Below are 14,079 nucleotides of genomic sequence, written 5' to 3'. Positions count from 1 at the left end.
TTAGTTTCTGCTTTACAGCAACATGAATCGGTTATATGTATACACATATCCCGTCTTTTTTAGATTTCCTTCGCATTTAGGTCACCACAGAGTACTGAGTAGAGTTCCCTGTGCTATACAGTAGTTTCTCAGAAAGAGAGTTTTAGATCTGATTGTCCAAAGTAAGGAATTTGATTTCTATCTTACATTCAACAGTAAGGTTTTGGAGGCTTTGTGCAGGAAAATGACACCATCAGGAAGAAACTTTCAGTTACTTTCTGGAGGAAGAATTGGAAGAAAGAGAGACTGGGGACAAGGAGAGAAGTTAGAAGGGTGGTGCACATTTCTGCTCCGAGTAATGGCAGGCTAAGTCATTTGCACTCACCATCGCAATGAGGACAACTAAAAAATACTGGGTGAAATGTGAAAAGAAATTATCTTCATTAAGCGCTAAGAAACTCTGAGGCTAAAATCTAGAAGAAAGCAAAAACCCAAATAGGAAAGCCCAGCACTCAAAGCCACTTTTGCCTGAGGGCATTAGGTGGATCCAAAAGGAAGAATTGTGACACTGAGCTGTGGTTTTGGCGGCCTGATGGGAAAAGAGACCAAAAGTTGAAGTCCTCACCCCCATTGAGTAGATCTGATAAGCCCTCCAGCCACTCTAAGCTGAAAAGAAGTGGCTACCCCTTTGGGATAATGGTGAACCAGAAGCAACAAGCCCTGGCATGGACTTGCAGTCTAGGTATCCATCACCAGAGTGATCCGAGGAACTTCAAGCCCTGAACTTGGATTAAAGTGGTCTTGGACAGGTAGTGACCCCAGGCATTTAGCAGAAGCAGGTGAAAATGCTCTCTGCAGGAAGGTTCTGTCTTCCCATGCCTGAAATCAGTCAGATAAATAATTTTTCAATAATATATTGGCACACAGTCAAAGATAAGTGGACACATAAGCAAAAAAAAATACATTGTAAGTGACAGCCCAAAGAAAAAATAGACAATGAAAACAAATTCACAGATATTTCAGATATCAGAATTATGAGACCCAGACTATAATCACTATGGCCTACTATAGTTCAAAAAATTAAGAAATAAGCTTTAAAATATTTTCAGGGAACAGAAAATCCTAAAATGTGGCATAGCCAATTTGGAAAAGAATCAAATAGGACATCTAGGACTAAAAAAGTATAACGATTGAGGGTTCAATGGATGCGTTCAACACAACGCTAAACATAATCATTAGATGATGATAAATGTGATGAAGAGAAATAAACCTAAGAGAGAATTATTGAATTAGAAGACAGATCAAAAGAAATCATCCAGAATTCTGCCTGGAGAAGTGAATTTTATGAAAAGAAATGTAGGATAAGAGACACAATGAATAGAGTGAAGAAGTCTAATATACATTTAATTTAAATCCTAGAAGGACACGAGTGAGAAATGGGAAAGAAGATGATGGCCAAACATTTTCCCGAGCAGATGAAATGCACCAATCCACAGATACTAGAAGCTCATTGAATTCTCATCAGCATAGAAAACAGAAATTCACTCCTGGACGCATCATCGTGAGAGTGCAGGACATCAGAAAGAATGAAGGCTATGTTAAGGATCCAAGTTAGAGATAATGAATCTTGACCTTGGGCAGGAGCAGAAGAAATAAAGACAAGGGGATGGGCCTCTGGACGCTGGTCTTTAGAATACCTTTTTCTCAGACTTAGCATGAAAGACTATTTTATAAACGTTATCCATTCCATCCTTCATTAATAAAAAACATTTGCTACCAAATCTATTTCTTAGAGCACCCTGACACCTAGGAGCTGTTCAAATTGTCTTAGTCATACATGGAAGGTCGTCACCCTATAAGTATGTCATCTCATGGGCTATGACAGGGGTGAGTATTCTCCATAGGAATTATGAAGGTTAACTTTATGTGTCACCTTGACTGGGCTAAGGAAGAATTTCAAGTGCATGAACCTATTCCAGGAGCTATTAGGTCTGGAAAAGCTTCTCTGTGGACCTGCAGATCCTATTTAGGAGTCAGCTATGGAAATGAAGTCAGAGTGACCCTTCTTGTGTTCCATTTAATGCAAACATGAAGAGAGCTTCTTTCCACTGAAATGCACTGTTACGGCACCTTGCTTATACACAACTTCACTTGGAATTTATTAAAAGTAAATGGAAACGCTTATTTCACCTTGAGGATTATGTGTGGATCTTAATTGACAAAATGTACTCTCTACCCCATCCCACTGATCAGAAAACGGCCAACCTCCTCCAGAGGACTAATAATAATAATTTAATCCTCACTTCAGCTCTGTAAGGTAGGTATTATTCTTCCCGTTTTCCAGCCAGGAGGGGAGATGATATAGTAAAAGTCAGAGCTTAGACTCTGAAGCCAGACTGCCTGGGTTTGAATTTCACCTGTGTCACTCACTCGCCGTGGAATCTTAAGCAACTTACATAGCTGCTCTGTGCCTCACTTTCTTCATCTCTAGAGTAAGATAATAATAGGACTTCTTTGGAGGGTACAATGAGTTAATTCATGGAAAGCACCTAAATTATTATGGCCAATCATACAATCAGTGCTCAAAACATGGAAACTCTTCTTCTTCTAGAGTTACGTGGCCATTTATTTTCTGGCCACTTAATATGACGAACGAGAAGGAAAAATATGGATCACTGAAGCCGACTAGAAGAAGAAACATGGGTCATGGGCGCAGCCTGGCCTTATTATCCATAGCTCCTGAGATGAGCTGTGTGACCCTGACTAGGGGCAGGGGGAGGTGTCTACAAGGGTTCTCCAACCCTTGCACTCCAGGGGGAGCCAGTGCCTAAGATATGTCCCAAATGAGTCTGCCCCAGCTAGAAGCTCCTGGAATCCCGGAGATGAGAAAAGGCCCCTTCCCACACAGGCTCCAGGAAGCGTTTAGAACCCCAAAGAATATACAAATTACTAAGCTCAATGAGTCACAATAAATTCACTTTAAAAGTACTACTTTACCCTCTTAATTTACAAGTGGCAAGGGATGAAGCATCTGACTGTTCATCATAGTTTTTCTTTGGGAGACCTGAAGCAGTTTCTGGCTCACCCAGTAGGGGTGTCAAATCCCTGAGTGACATGCAACCACCGTATCACCTTACCTTATCACTTCTAATGGCTGGACTTTGTGTTCCGTTGTCATCACAGAATGTAAGTGGTTTCAACTATAACTTTGTTCAAAGCTCTTAGTCCATTTCAAACCAACTAATGTTTCCCCTTTACTTTTCAGTTAAGACTCTCAAGTAGCTCCTAGAGCAGCTTCAGCATTTATACCTTTCCGTCAGCAGCTTTGTCTCAGATATTCATGTGGATACAGCCTTGTTCACAGTGGAGCACAGGGCAAAATGCAGAATGTCTTTGTGTTTCTGATTTACTATAATGAGGGATAAGTGTGCTTAGGGCAATCACTCCCATGGAGAGCAAAGTGGAAGTTTAGCGGAACATAATGTGTGTTGACTTGAGTAAGCCTCAGTCCCGTGCCCCTCCCTTGGGGTTGGATTCCAGTTTCTGACTACCCAAATGTGTTCACAATGCACACTGGAAGATGTAGCCCCATCTGGCAACACTGGAAATAAGCAAGGAGTCATAGGGCCCCTTAATACAGAAATATTCCCCTGGCCACTGAGCTGGTGAACTCAAGGTGATGCAGTATTCCTCCAGTCCTCATGATAACAGTATTTATTGAGAAAGCACCATATGCCAGGTCCTGTGCCATGCAGAGCCACACACACGGTCTGCCCCTAGGGAAACGACTCTTTAGTAGAAATATAGATGATGAGCCAAGGAATTCCAAAACACATGCTGCAGTGATATACATAAGAGGGGCTCCTGAACCAGGCTGGAGGGTTTGCAAAGAAAACTGGATGTCTGCGGCAGGAGTGAAAGGAAGTATTAATCTTCACACTTTTATGTCTTTCCCTCAACCCGGCCATAATTTATAGACAAGTCCTATTTTCTGAGTAAAATATAAATCCAACCACTTTCTAACACCTTTGCTTTTGTCACTCTGGTCCAAGTCCCCATCGTCTCTCAGGTGGACCACTCCAATAGCCTCCTAATTGGCTTCCCCACTTCCAGTTTTATATCCTGTGGCAAATATCGTAGATTAGCTCACTTGACTCCATTACAATCCCAATCACAGCAGGTAAGGCTTGATCGACGTTGCAAGCCAAGTCTACATTTCCTGAACTCCCGCCCTTATGGCCTGGATTGCACACATAACTTAGCCTCTGCCAAGCAGATAATAAACCCCCATGAGAGTTGGTAGGAGCAGGAAGGTGGAGTCTATGCTGCTTCTGGGGTTTCTGGTTTCTCTCAGTGAGCATGGGCTCAGAAACTTTCGCATCTCCTGCAGCAGTAACAATAGAGGTCCCAGGGTACAGTTCCTAGTTTTGTGGGTATCAAAAGGCAAGGCATGGGACATCAACTTTGTATAGACGGAGGAAGGAGGCAATGTGGCCTCAAAGCCAAAATTTGTGATGCTCTCAGCAGAAACAGAGTGGTGCAATGGCTTCCTCACGTTCCACCCTCCTGATTGTACCAGTTCTGTGGTATTATTCAGGAAAACAGTTTTGGAAATTATAACTACTACTTGAGTTAAACCAAACATGACCCCCCCCCCCCGTGCAAAAGTCTCTCGTGCTTTTCCCTCATACACCCAGGTATTTTGTAGGCTCTTGTAATTTATTTATGCATGCCTGTTTTTGTGCTTTGTAAAAGTGGCCTCCTATAGAATATATTCTTGTGTGTGTCTGTTCTTTCCTAATTTTTTGGCTTGATACCTTGATTCATAAGATTCATCCAACTTGTATGTAGCCAAGTTTGTTCGTTTCCTTTGCTGTATGACATTCCACTGATGGACATATCACTTCATATACCTACCCAACTAGTTTCTGAACTTGGGTTGTGTCCACTTTTGGACTATTACAAACAATGCAGCTCTGGGCATCCTTGGCCTTGTCATCTGGTTTGCATGGGCATGGGGTTCTCTAGGCGAAGCGCCTAGTGGTAGTATTACTGGGTCTAGGGTAAATATATCTTAAACTTTGAGGGATACCGAATATTCCCGTTATTCAGTTCTAAATATTTCTTGATTTCCTTCAATCCAAGGATTAGTTAGTAGTATGCTATTTTGTTTCCAAACATTTGGGTGTTTTAAAGTATCTCTGTGTTATTAACCTCTGCGTTAAGCATTATGAGCAGAGAGCCTAGATTTCACACTAGTGATGATCCTTTGCAGTTTATTGAGGCTTCCTTTTTCTTCTTAAGGTCTATTTCTGTAAACGGTCAATATGCTCAAAAGAATTTATGTTCTCTGTTTGTTGGGTATGAAGTTTTATATTATCTAATAGCTCAAATTTATTATTGTGTTTAGGCCTTTGATATCACTGCTTATTTCTGTTTGCTTGGACATGTTCTGAGAGTGGTGGGTTAAAATCTCCAGCTCTCATTGTTAACGTATCTATCAGTCCCTACAGTCATAACATTTATCCTTGAGGTTTAAGCTATCCTGCTACGCCACCTTCTGTAACTCCCTCACGCTATCATCCACTGGCCCTAGCCATCGACTGCTCTCTGCCCCAACCTACCACCGTCCAGAGGACTCCAACTTCCACGTCAATCACTCAACAATTGGACGTTCTCATTTCCAGTGAACATCTGTACAACATACTAGCCAAACTCTCTCACAGACACACTCTGGTTTATTCTTCACCCTAAACTACTCTACCTCTCACATCTAAAATGAAAATATCCCAGTGTTGGACCGCAAGCCCCTAGACATGCTGCTCTCTCATTCTTCTACACTCTCTACACGTGCTCTTTTATCTCACTGAGCCCTCCTATTCCTTGGCCTCTCTATTTTCTGCACATCTGCACTCTCCCTCTTCTGTCTCTCCCTCCTGTCACCAGTGAGTTGGTTTGGGGTTTCTCCCTATGTTTTTTTTTTATGGCCGTGCCACGCATCTTGCTGGGATCTTACTTCCCCGACCCGGGATGGAACCCGGGCTCCCGGCCACTGCCGAGTCCTAACCACTGGACCGCCAGGGAATTCCCTGGGGTTTCTCCTCTTTTCCTTCTTCTCCTGCTCACACTCAGGCATACTTAGTGGTCAGTACATCTATCACCGCTTATTCATCTACGCTTATAACACCTTCTGTATCTCCACATCCAGTTATCACCCATAGCCAATCAACTGTTGACTTTCAGTTCTATACACTTCTTCATGTGTTTCCAATACCCCTACCTTAGTCTAGGACTTCAGCATCTCTCACATAAATCACTGCTTTAATGAGCACTCCATTCTTGCTCCTCTCTGATCCTTTCTTCACATTGCTTTCAGAGTGACATGTCTAAAACACAAATTACTTCCCAAATTAGAGCCCCTTGATGGCTTCTTGTAGCCTTAAGAATGAAGTCTCCACTGCAGTCTCTGGGGAAATGCAAATGGCCAATAGACACATGCAAACATGTTCAACATCACTAATCATCAGGGAAATGCAAATCAAAATCACAATGAGACATCACCTCACAAAAGGACACACGTAACAAATTTTGGCGAGGATGTGTAGAAAAGGGAACCATCCCACACAGATTCGCAGGAGTGTAAAGAGTTGCAGCCACTGTGGAAAACAGTATGGATATTTCTCAGGAAACTAAAAATAGTTTTAGTTTGTAGTTGTTAGAACTACCATACGACCCAACAATTCCACTCGTGGGCATCTATCTGTAGAAAACAAAAACACGAATTCAAAAAGATGCATGCACCCCAATGTTCATAGCTGTGTCGTTTACAGTTGCCAGTGTATGGAAGCAATCTGTGTCCATCAACAGATGAATGGAGAAAGAAGATGTGATGTATATATAGAATACTAATCAGCCATAAAAAAGGAATTTTGCCGTTGGCAGCAACATGCATGGACTTGGAGGGTATTATGTTAAGGGAACTAAGTGAGACAGAGAGAGACAAATACTCAGTAAATTAAAAAGAATTAATAACTGGCTGAATTAATGGACATAGAAATGAATGTAGAAGAGACTTAAGAAAGGGTAAGTCTTCAACAACAGACATGCTGCAGAGAGCAGAGAAAGGGCAGGGCTTATTTGAATACCACCTAATAAGTTGGTATTACTAGGTCTACAGAGCTAGTGGGCCCTTTTGTGTGCGTCTTAAATGCCAAGTTTATTGTGTATGCAGTAGACTCATCAAAATTTTCTTACAGGAATCTGGCATGGCCAGAGTTGGGTTTTGGGTTTTAGGAAGGTTGATTTAGCAAGTACATGAAGCATGTATCTGTGGGGAAAAATATGGAGGTAGGAGAAGGTTAGGAGACTAGGGCAAAGTTCAGGCAAGAAGTAATAAAGGTAATGATACTAAGAGTTGGCAAGAATGTGGAACAAATAGAAATCTCATCCTGTGCTGAGGGGAATATGAACTAGTACAACCGTTTTGAAAGATAATTGGTGTTACCTAGTAAGGTTGAATGTGGGCAGACCCTACGACCCAGGAATTTCATGTTTAGGCCTATACTGTAGATCAGGGTTTCTCAACGGTTGACATTTTGAAAAAGATAATTCTGGGTTGTAGAGAACTGTCCTGTGCATTGTAGGATGTTTAGCAGTATCCTGGTCCTCCACCCACTATATGCTAGTAGCACACCCTCAGTTATGACAAACAAAAGGTTTCCAGAGGTTATCAAATGTCTCCCTGGTTGGGGCGGAGGGGTAGTGTGTAAAATTGCCCTCAACTGAGAAAGTAGAGAAACTCTTGTATGTGGGCATACAGGGATATAATGAGAAAGTTTGTCGCAAAATCATTTGCAAAAGCATAAACCTGGAAACAAGCCACATGTCCATCAACAAGAAAGAGAGACACTGTGGAATTTTCATATGGTGGAAAAGTATACAGCAATGAAAAGTGATTACTACAGTTGCACACATCAACATGGATAAAGATCACAAACACAAATTGGGGGGATAGAGAAAGAGCAAGACAAGTAATACATCTAGTATAATTAGATCTACATAAAGTCCAAAATGGACAAGAAATAACATTATTTAACGGAATATTCCTCTGCAGTGAATGTATAAAAAAGTGAATTATTAACAAAGTTCAGGATCGTGGTTACCTCTGGGAAGGAATGAGGGGAGGAATCTGGAAGGGCACAGGTGGACTTCCAAGGCATTAGCCGTGTTCTAGTTCGCAAGCTTGGTGCTGGGTACACAGGTTTCTATATTATTATGATATACCTTACATATATGCTGTATTATCTTCTGTATACATGAAACAGTTCATAATTTGTCAGAAAGTGATGAGGTCTAAAATAAGGCAGGAAAACGGAGAGAAAGGCAGCAGAGTAAATAATTGGATGAGAGAAAGAGAAAGACAGGGAGAGAGAGGGAAGAGTCAACTTTTAGGTACCTCCTCGAAACATTTTAAACTCATTTTCTTCATAGATTTGGGGATGAAATCAATTCCTTATCTATAAACACACATAATTCATTGCTCAGACTTCTAAGAAATGTACATTTTATGCCTCAAAGCCGATCCTACTATATGATGTGATTCACGGGACTGGATAATACCACATTGCACAAAACACCATTGTCTGAGAATCCTGCCCTGTTAGACTTGTAAACGTGTTCTCATTTGTATTCCTTGGAGTTATAAGCATCTGAAACTAGGCGGCTTAGAGTAAAAGTGATTCTTCATCACTAACTTTAGTGTCATTAGCATATCCCTAACTGGGACAGAACACTGTTTCCAACTCCGGCATCCACCCTACCCCTCTGTTTTTCTCCCAATGGTCACCTCTCAGGTAGTGGAATAAAAGGAGAGTTTTTGGATCAAATCCTTTCAGAAGATGGGGCCATAACCAAGGAAAATATCAGAATACCCTAAGCTTTCCTGGACGAGGCAGAGAGGGACAAGACAGGTCTTTTCCTAGAAGAAGCACAAAGTTTTCAAGGCAGAAGGACTCACTGAAAACATATTTTATATATGAGGATACAGGAACACCAACAAACACCCAGAGAAGCAGGAAATGCAGGATTTGTCCCTGATTGATTTAGGGACCATCTGTCAGAGACTCAAGGAAGCCTGATATGTTAGAGCTAGAGCAAACCCGCAGAGCAGCAAGCCTGAGCTTCCTCCCTCAACATGAGAGGCTTCAGGTGCATCCATGTGGATAACGTAGCCCACTTGTCCTGTTACCTGAATACGCAGCCTTCACCTCGTAGATACCTCTCAGCCCTGAGAGTATAACACTGACAGTGCCACTCAGCCCTCAGAAGCACAGACGCAGTGAAGAGGAACACACATGTCTCTTGGGGCTTGGGACATGGGGCCACCTGGGGAGTAAATTCAGGGCCCTAGGTAACTGGAGCTCGGTAAGGGCCAGGGACATGGACTCCAAGCATGCACCAAAACAGGCTTATCTCAAAAAGAGGTGTGCATGCGTTTGTCTAAAGTGAACCTCCCGGGACTTCCCTGGCAGTCCAGTGGTTAACACTCTGCTCCCAATGCAGGGGACACGGGTTCCAACCGTGTTCGGGAATCTAATAACCTGCATGCCACACGACGTGGCCAAAAAATAATAATAAATAAATAAAGTGAGCCTCCGAAAATTCTTCAGCCCAGGTAAAGGCCTTTAATATTCACTATTAACTATAGTTAATACGCTAACTATATTAACACAGAAATACACACACACACTCCCTGCCGGCATGGCATGAACCATAAGGAACCAAACCAAGTTGAGGACTTTCCAGGGACCCTACATGGATAAATTTCTACTTGGACTGTTCTTTCATTAAACAATGGTGACAAAAGGCCTTGTGCCTTTGTTGTTGTTGTTCTAGCCATGAGGAATACTCTGTGTTACTACATGATAACGCATTTTTAAATGTCAACACCAGTGACAGGGAAAAGGGTTGTGGATACCTTACACTCACTTCACTTTAACAGACCTTTATCAAGCATCTACGAAGAAGAAAACACAGTGCTTTCGGAGAGAGAAATCAATAAAAGCCTTTACGTTCCGAACAAGTCAGAAGCTCACACTTTAGGGAGCTGGGGAGATACACGCATAAATAAATAATGTTAATCTACTCTCCATACGCGAGGAACTAGCATAGAAAACAGAAAGCGGTATTGATGCTAACTAGCAAGCTCTCAAGCAGCCTTAACTGAATGTAGAAATAAGGCCTTCTACCCTCAAACCCCTGGTCCTCCCCTTCTCTGATCCTCTGCTCTGCTCAAGTACCACTTCACATTTTTCCCTTAAAGAGGTTCCAGACACTAGGCCCATTTCCTCTTTTAATTTTCTTTAAATTAGGACATATTTCAGATCTCGAAAGGTCTGAAAATGCTACACCCATGCAACCATCAGCCGTCTTAAGAAACATAAGCTTACAAATAAAATTGAAACCCAGTGTACCTCTCCCCAACTGAATTCTCCGTCTTTTTCTATAGATTTAACCACTGTCTTAAATAAGTTTATTGTTCTCATACACACCTTTCTGCATACTACATATGTATGCATTACTCCTATGTATGCCTTTTACTACAAATAGATGTATCTATAATCAACCTAGTAATTTTGCATGTCTTTAAACTTCATATGTGCATGGTATCATAATGCTTTTATCATTTTAGAATTAGGTTTCTCCTTTACCAATTCGTCCTTCCACTACTGAATCTTTGTCCCTTGTTATAAGCTGAATTGTGTCCCCGCAAAAGACATGTTGAGGTGTTGACCCCCGCAACCTGTAAATGTGACCTTATTTGGAAAGAGGGTATTTTCAGGTGTAATAAAGATCAGATGAGGTCATGCTGGATTAGGGTGGGCCCTTAATCCAATATGACTGGTGTCCTTATACACAGAAACAGAGACAAGGGAAAACACTATGTAAAGATGAAGAAAGAGAGTGGAATCGTGCATATACAAGCCAAATGAGGCCAAGGATTGACAGCAACCACCAGCAACTAGGAGAGAGGCATGGAACAGATCCTTCCTCCGAGCCTCCAGAAGGAACCAACCCTGCCGACACCTTGACCTCAGACTTCTGGCCTCCAGAAAGGTGAGAGAATAAATTTCGGTTGTTTTAAGCCACCTGCTTTGTGGTAATTTGTTACGGTAACCCTAGGAAACTAACACATCCCTCCGGGAGGTCTTTGTGTCTCAGGCCCCTGAGAATTCTAGTGTCTTCCTCAGTCCAGATCTTACCATCCTGTTCAGTTTACCTGCAATAGTACCAAGTCAGTGAATTAAGGCTGGTCCTACTGTGGGTGTAGTTAAACGTTTCCCCCATTGCTCTAAAGCAGCAGTTCTGAAACTTTAGTGTGCTTCAGTAGCACTTGGAGGACTTGTAAAAACCTGATGGCTAGCAGCCTACCTTCAGAATATCCAATTCAGCAGGTCTGGAGCAGGGTCTGAGAATTTGCATTTCAAACATGTTCCCAGCAGACGCTGATGCTGCTGCTCCATGGCAGGCCACTAGCACCATCTGGTCTCCAGGCAAGCTAGGTCATCCATCAGTTTCTTTCAGTAACATATACTAGAGGCTGGGCCACCATCTCTATTGCCACACAAGTTGTTTATAATCTAATATTTCAATTTATTGGAGGCTGCTATAAAGGGATGTCAAACAGGCTTATCAACTAGTTGAAAGAAATCCCTTTCAATGACAGTAAGGTGGGCCGAAATAAATAGAACCAAGATACATTGGAGTCAGTGTTATTTATGTAAAAAAAACCCAACTCTGCAGCTTATTCATGTCAAACAAGCTTTTATTTTCAATGTGAACAATACTGTCAAATTTATCTGTCAAAGGTAAGAATAAAGTCAGTTGTCAGTTAACATCATTTTGGGATGTTGAACTTTGAAACAACATTTGTATTGTGGGCTAATGAAAACTAGAATATCCGTGAAGAAGAAATTCTTCTTTTCTTTAGCTGTCCACTTCTTTTTATGCCTTCCAACTGTAGGGTGGGAGAAGAGTCAATTAACAACTGTACACCAATAACATGCAGCAGGGACTTCCTAAATAGGAGTCAATACTATGAACATCTGTTGGCTCTCTAAGGAGAAAACAAAACGTTTTCTTCTTGTAACCCAGACCGTTGGTTGTCAGGGTGCACATCATTTCATCACACCAACCTCATCTCTCTCTTGCCCACCACTATAAATGCTAGCTTTTGTTCTTGAAAGGCCACTCTGTGATTTAAATGTCTTTCCCCCTTAAGGGCCTATGCTCCTTACACAAATCATAAATCCCTTATATTCCCAGACCTCTGGTTTCCGTATCTGTAAAATGAGAAAGAGGCTGTTATCAAACATCCACAGGTGTAAAAATTAAGAAAGGGAGAAAGAAAGAGTGTGATACTGCGAGAGAGAGAGAGATGAGAGAGAGAAAGGAAAAGATGAATGGGTAGAGGAAAGAGAAACTAAGACTGAATTACCAACTCAGTGATAGCCAATAATCTTACTATGGCTAATTTTCTTTTCTTTTGAAAAAAAAATCTAAATTGAAGTAATATTTGTGAATTACTCATGAAATGCAGTCTTATTTGAAATCCTTGACTTTTACTACTTTGTAAGGAGTCACCTTCTCAAAGGCATTGTTATTCCAAGAGACTCCATTTCTGTGGCCAGGTGATGAAGGTACAGCTACTGCACAGCTTGGTCGCTTTAGCTGCTTCTCCTGGTGGCCACTCTCCAAAAATATAGGTCTGTATATTTTAGACCTCTAAAAAAATATAGGTCTCTATTTCCAGGTCTGATAAATTTCCCATCTGTAATAGTCTTAAAGCTACAGGACAAAGGACTTGCGCCTGTAAATGAAATACATTTCAGAACACACTTCCTTCTATACCATCTAGAATACAAGTACATTGTTAACATTAAACTGTTTTTCCAAAACTAAATTTCATCAATTTTTTCTTATTTACTTTACAAAAATTATTAAAAACATGATAGATAGCTAGTGGGAAGCAGCTGCATAGCACAGGGAGATCAGCTCGGACCTCTGTGACCACCTAGAGTGGTGGGATAGGGAGGGTGGGAGGGAGATGCAAGAGGGAAGAGAAATGGGGATATAGGTATACTAGAGCTGACTCACTTTGTTATAAAGCAGAAACTAACACACCACTGTAAGGCAATTATACTCCAGTAAAGATGTTAAAAAGATAAACAAAAAGTAGATTAAGGATGTAAACAAAACAAAACATAAAGCTGTTAGTAACAGGTATATGTCAGGAATGCTTGCACTATTCAATAATACCTGTATTCTCCAGAGCTGCCCTCTGCTGAGACCATATCCAGCTTGGGTCCTTCTTCTGGTTTCTCATTTCCATCCTCTTTCTCTTCATCAGCGTTTCCATACTGATGTTCACTCTCTTCTTTAGTGTCGAATGATACAGACTTTGGCATCACAAGGTGGTGGACAACATTTCCCGATTTAACATCAGCAGCAGAATCTAGTTCTCTGCCCTCGGGAGGATCTGGAGAAGACAAATATGTCAGAAAATAAATAAAGAAATGAAAAGAATAGCTGGCCATGCTCCTACTGGTTGATACAACACTTCCATGGCCCTCATACTTCTGCTGCTTGACAGTTTTCACAACATTTTCCCCCTCTTTCCAGTAGATCTCACACACTGTGCTGCTGATTATTTCTCGCCCTTTGGAGAAGGGATCGAAATCATCTGATCCTGAGAGCATGTTTGTATGTTTCTGCCAGAACGTCACTGGAAAACGTTCACCCGATTTAAAGACAAATTCTACGGCGAAGCTCATTGATTCCTCAACCACTGAAAAGTGCCCCTGTGCCGTTTCATCATTTTCTCAGGTCATCCTACTGAGAATCTTTACGTTTTTAGAAGCCCGTCAGCCAAAAGTGAGGTATGCCATATGTTTGCCCCTCGGGTGGTAGAAGGCAGCATAGTTTTCTCAAGATCCTAAAGGTCTTTACAGAACTGGGCTTCTACTTGTGCATAACGTGCCTGACGGTTTTTGAGAGCTTTGACCCGCTGCCTAACCGCCAGAGGCCAGCGCTGAGCGCGGC

Source organism: Delphinus delphis, chromosome X (genome assembly GCF_949987515.2).
Source record: "Delphinus delphis chromosome X, mDelDel1.2, whole genome shotgun sequence".
Taxonomy (NCBI): Eukaryota; Metazoa; Chordata; class Mammalia; order Artiodactyla; family Delphinidae; genus Delphinus; species Delphinus delphis.
Note: the sequence above shows the minus strand (reverse complement) of the source record.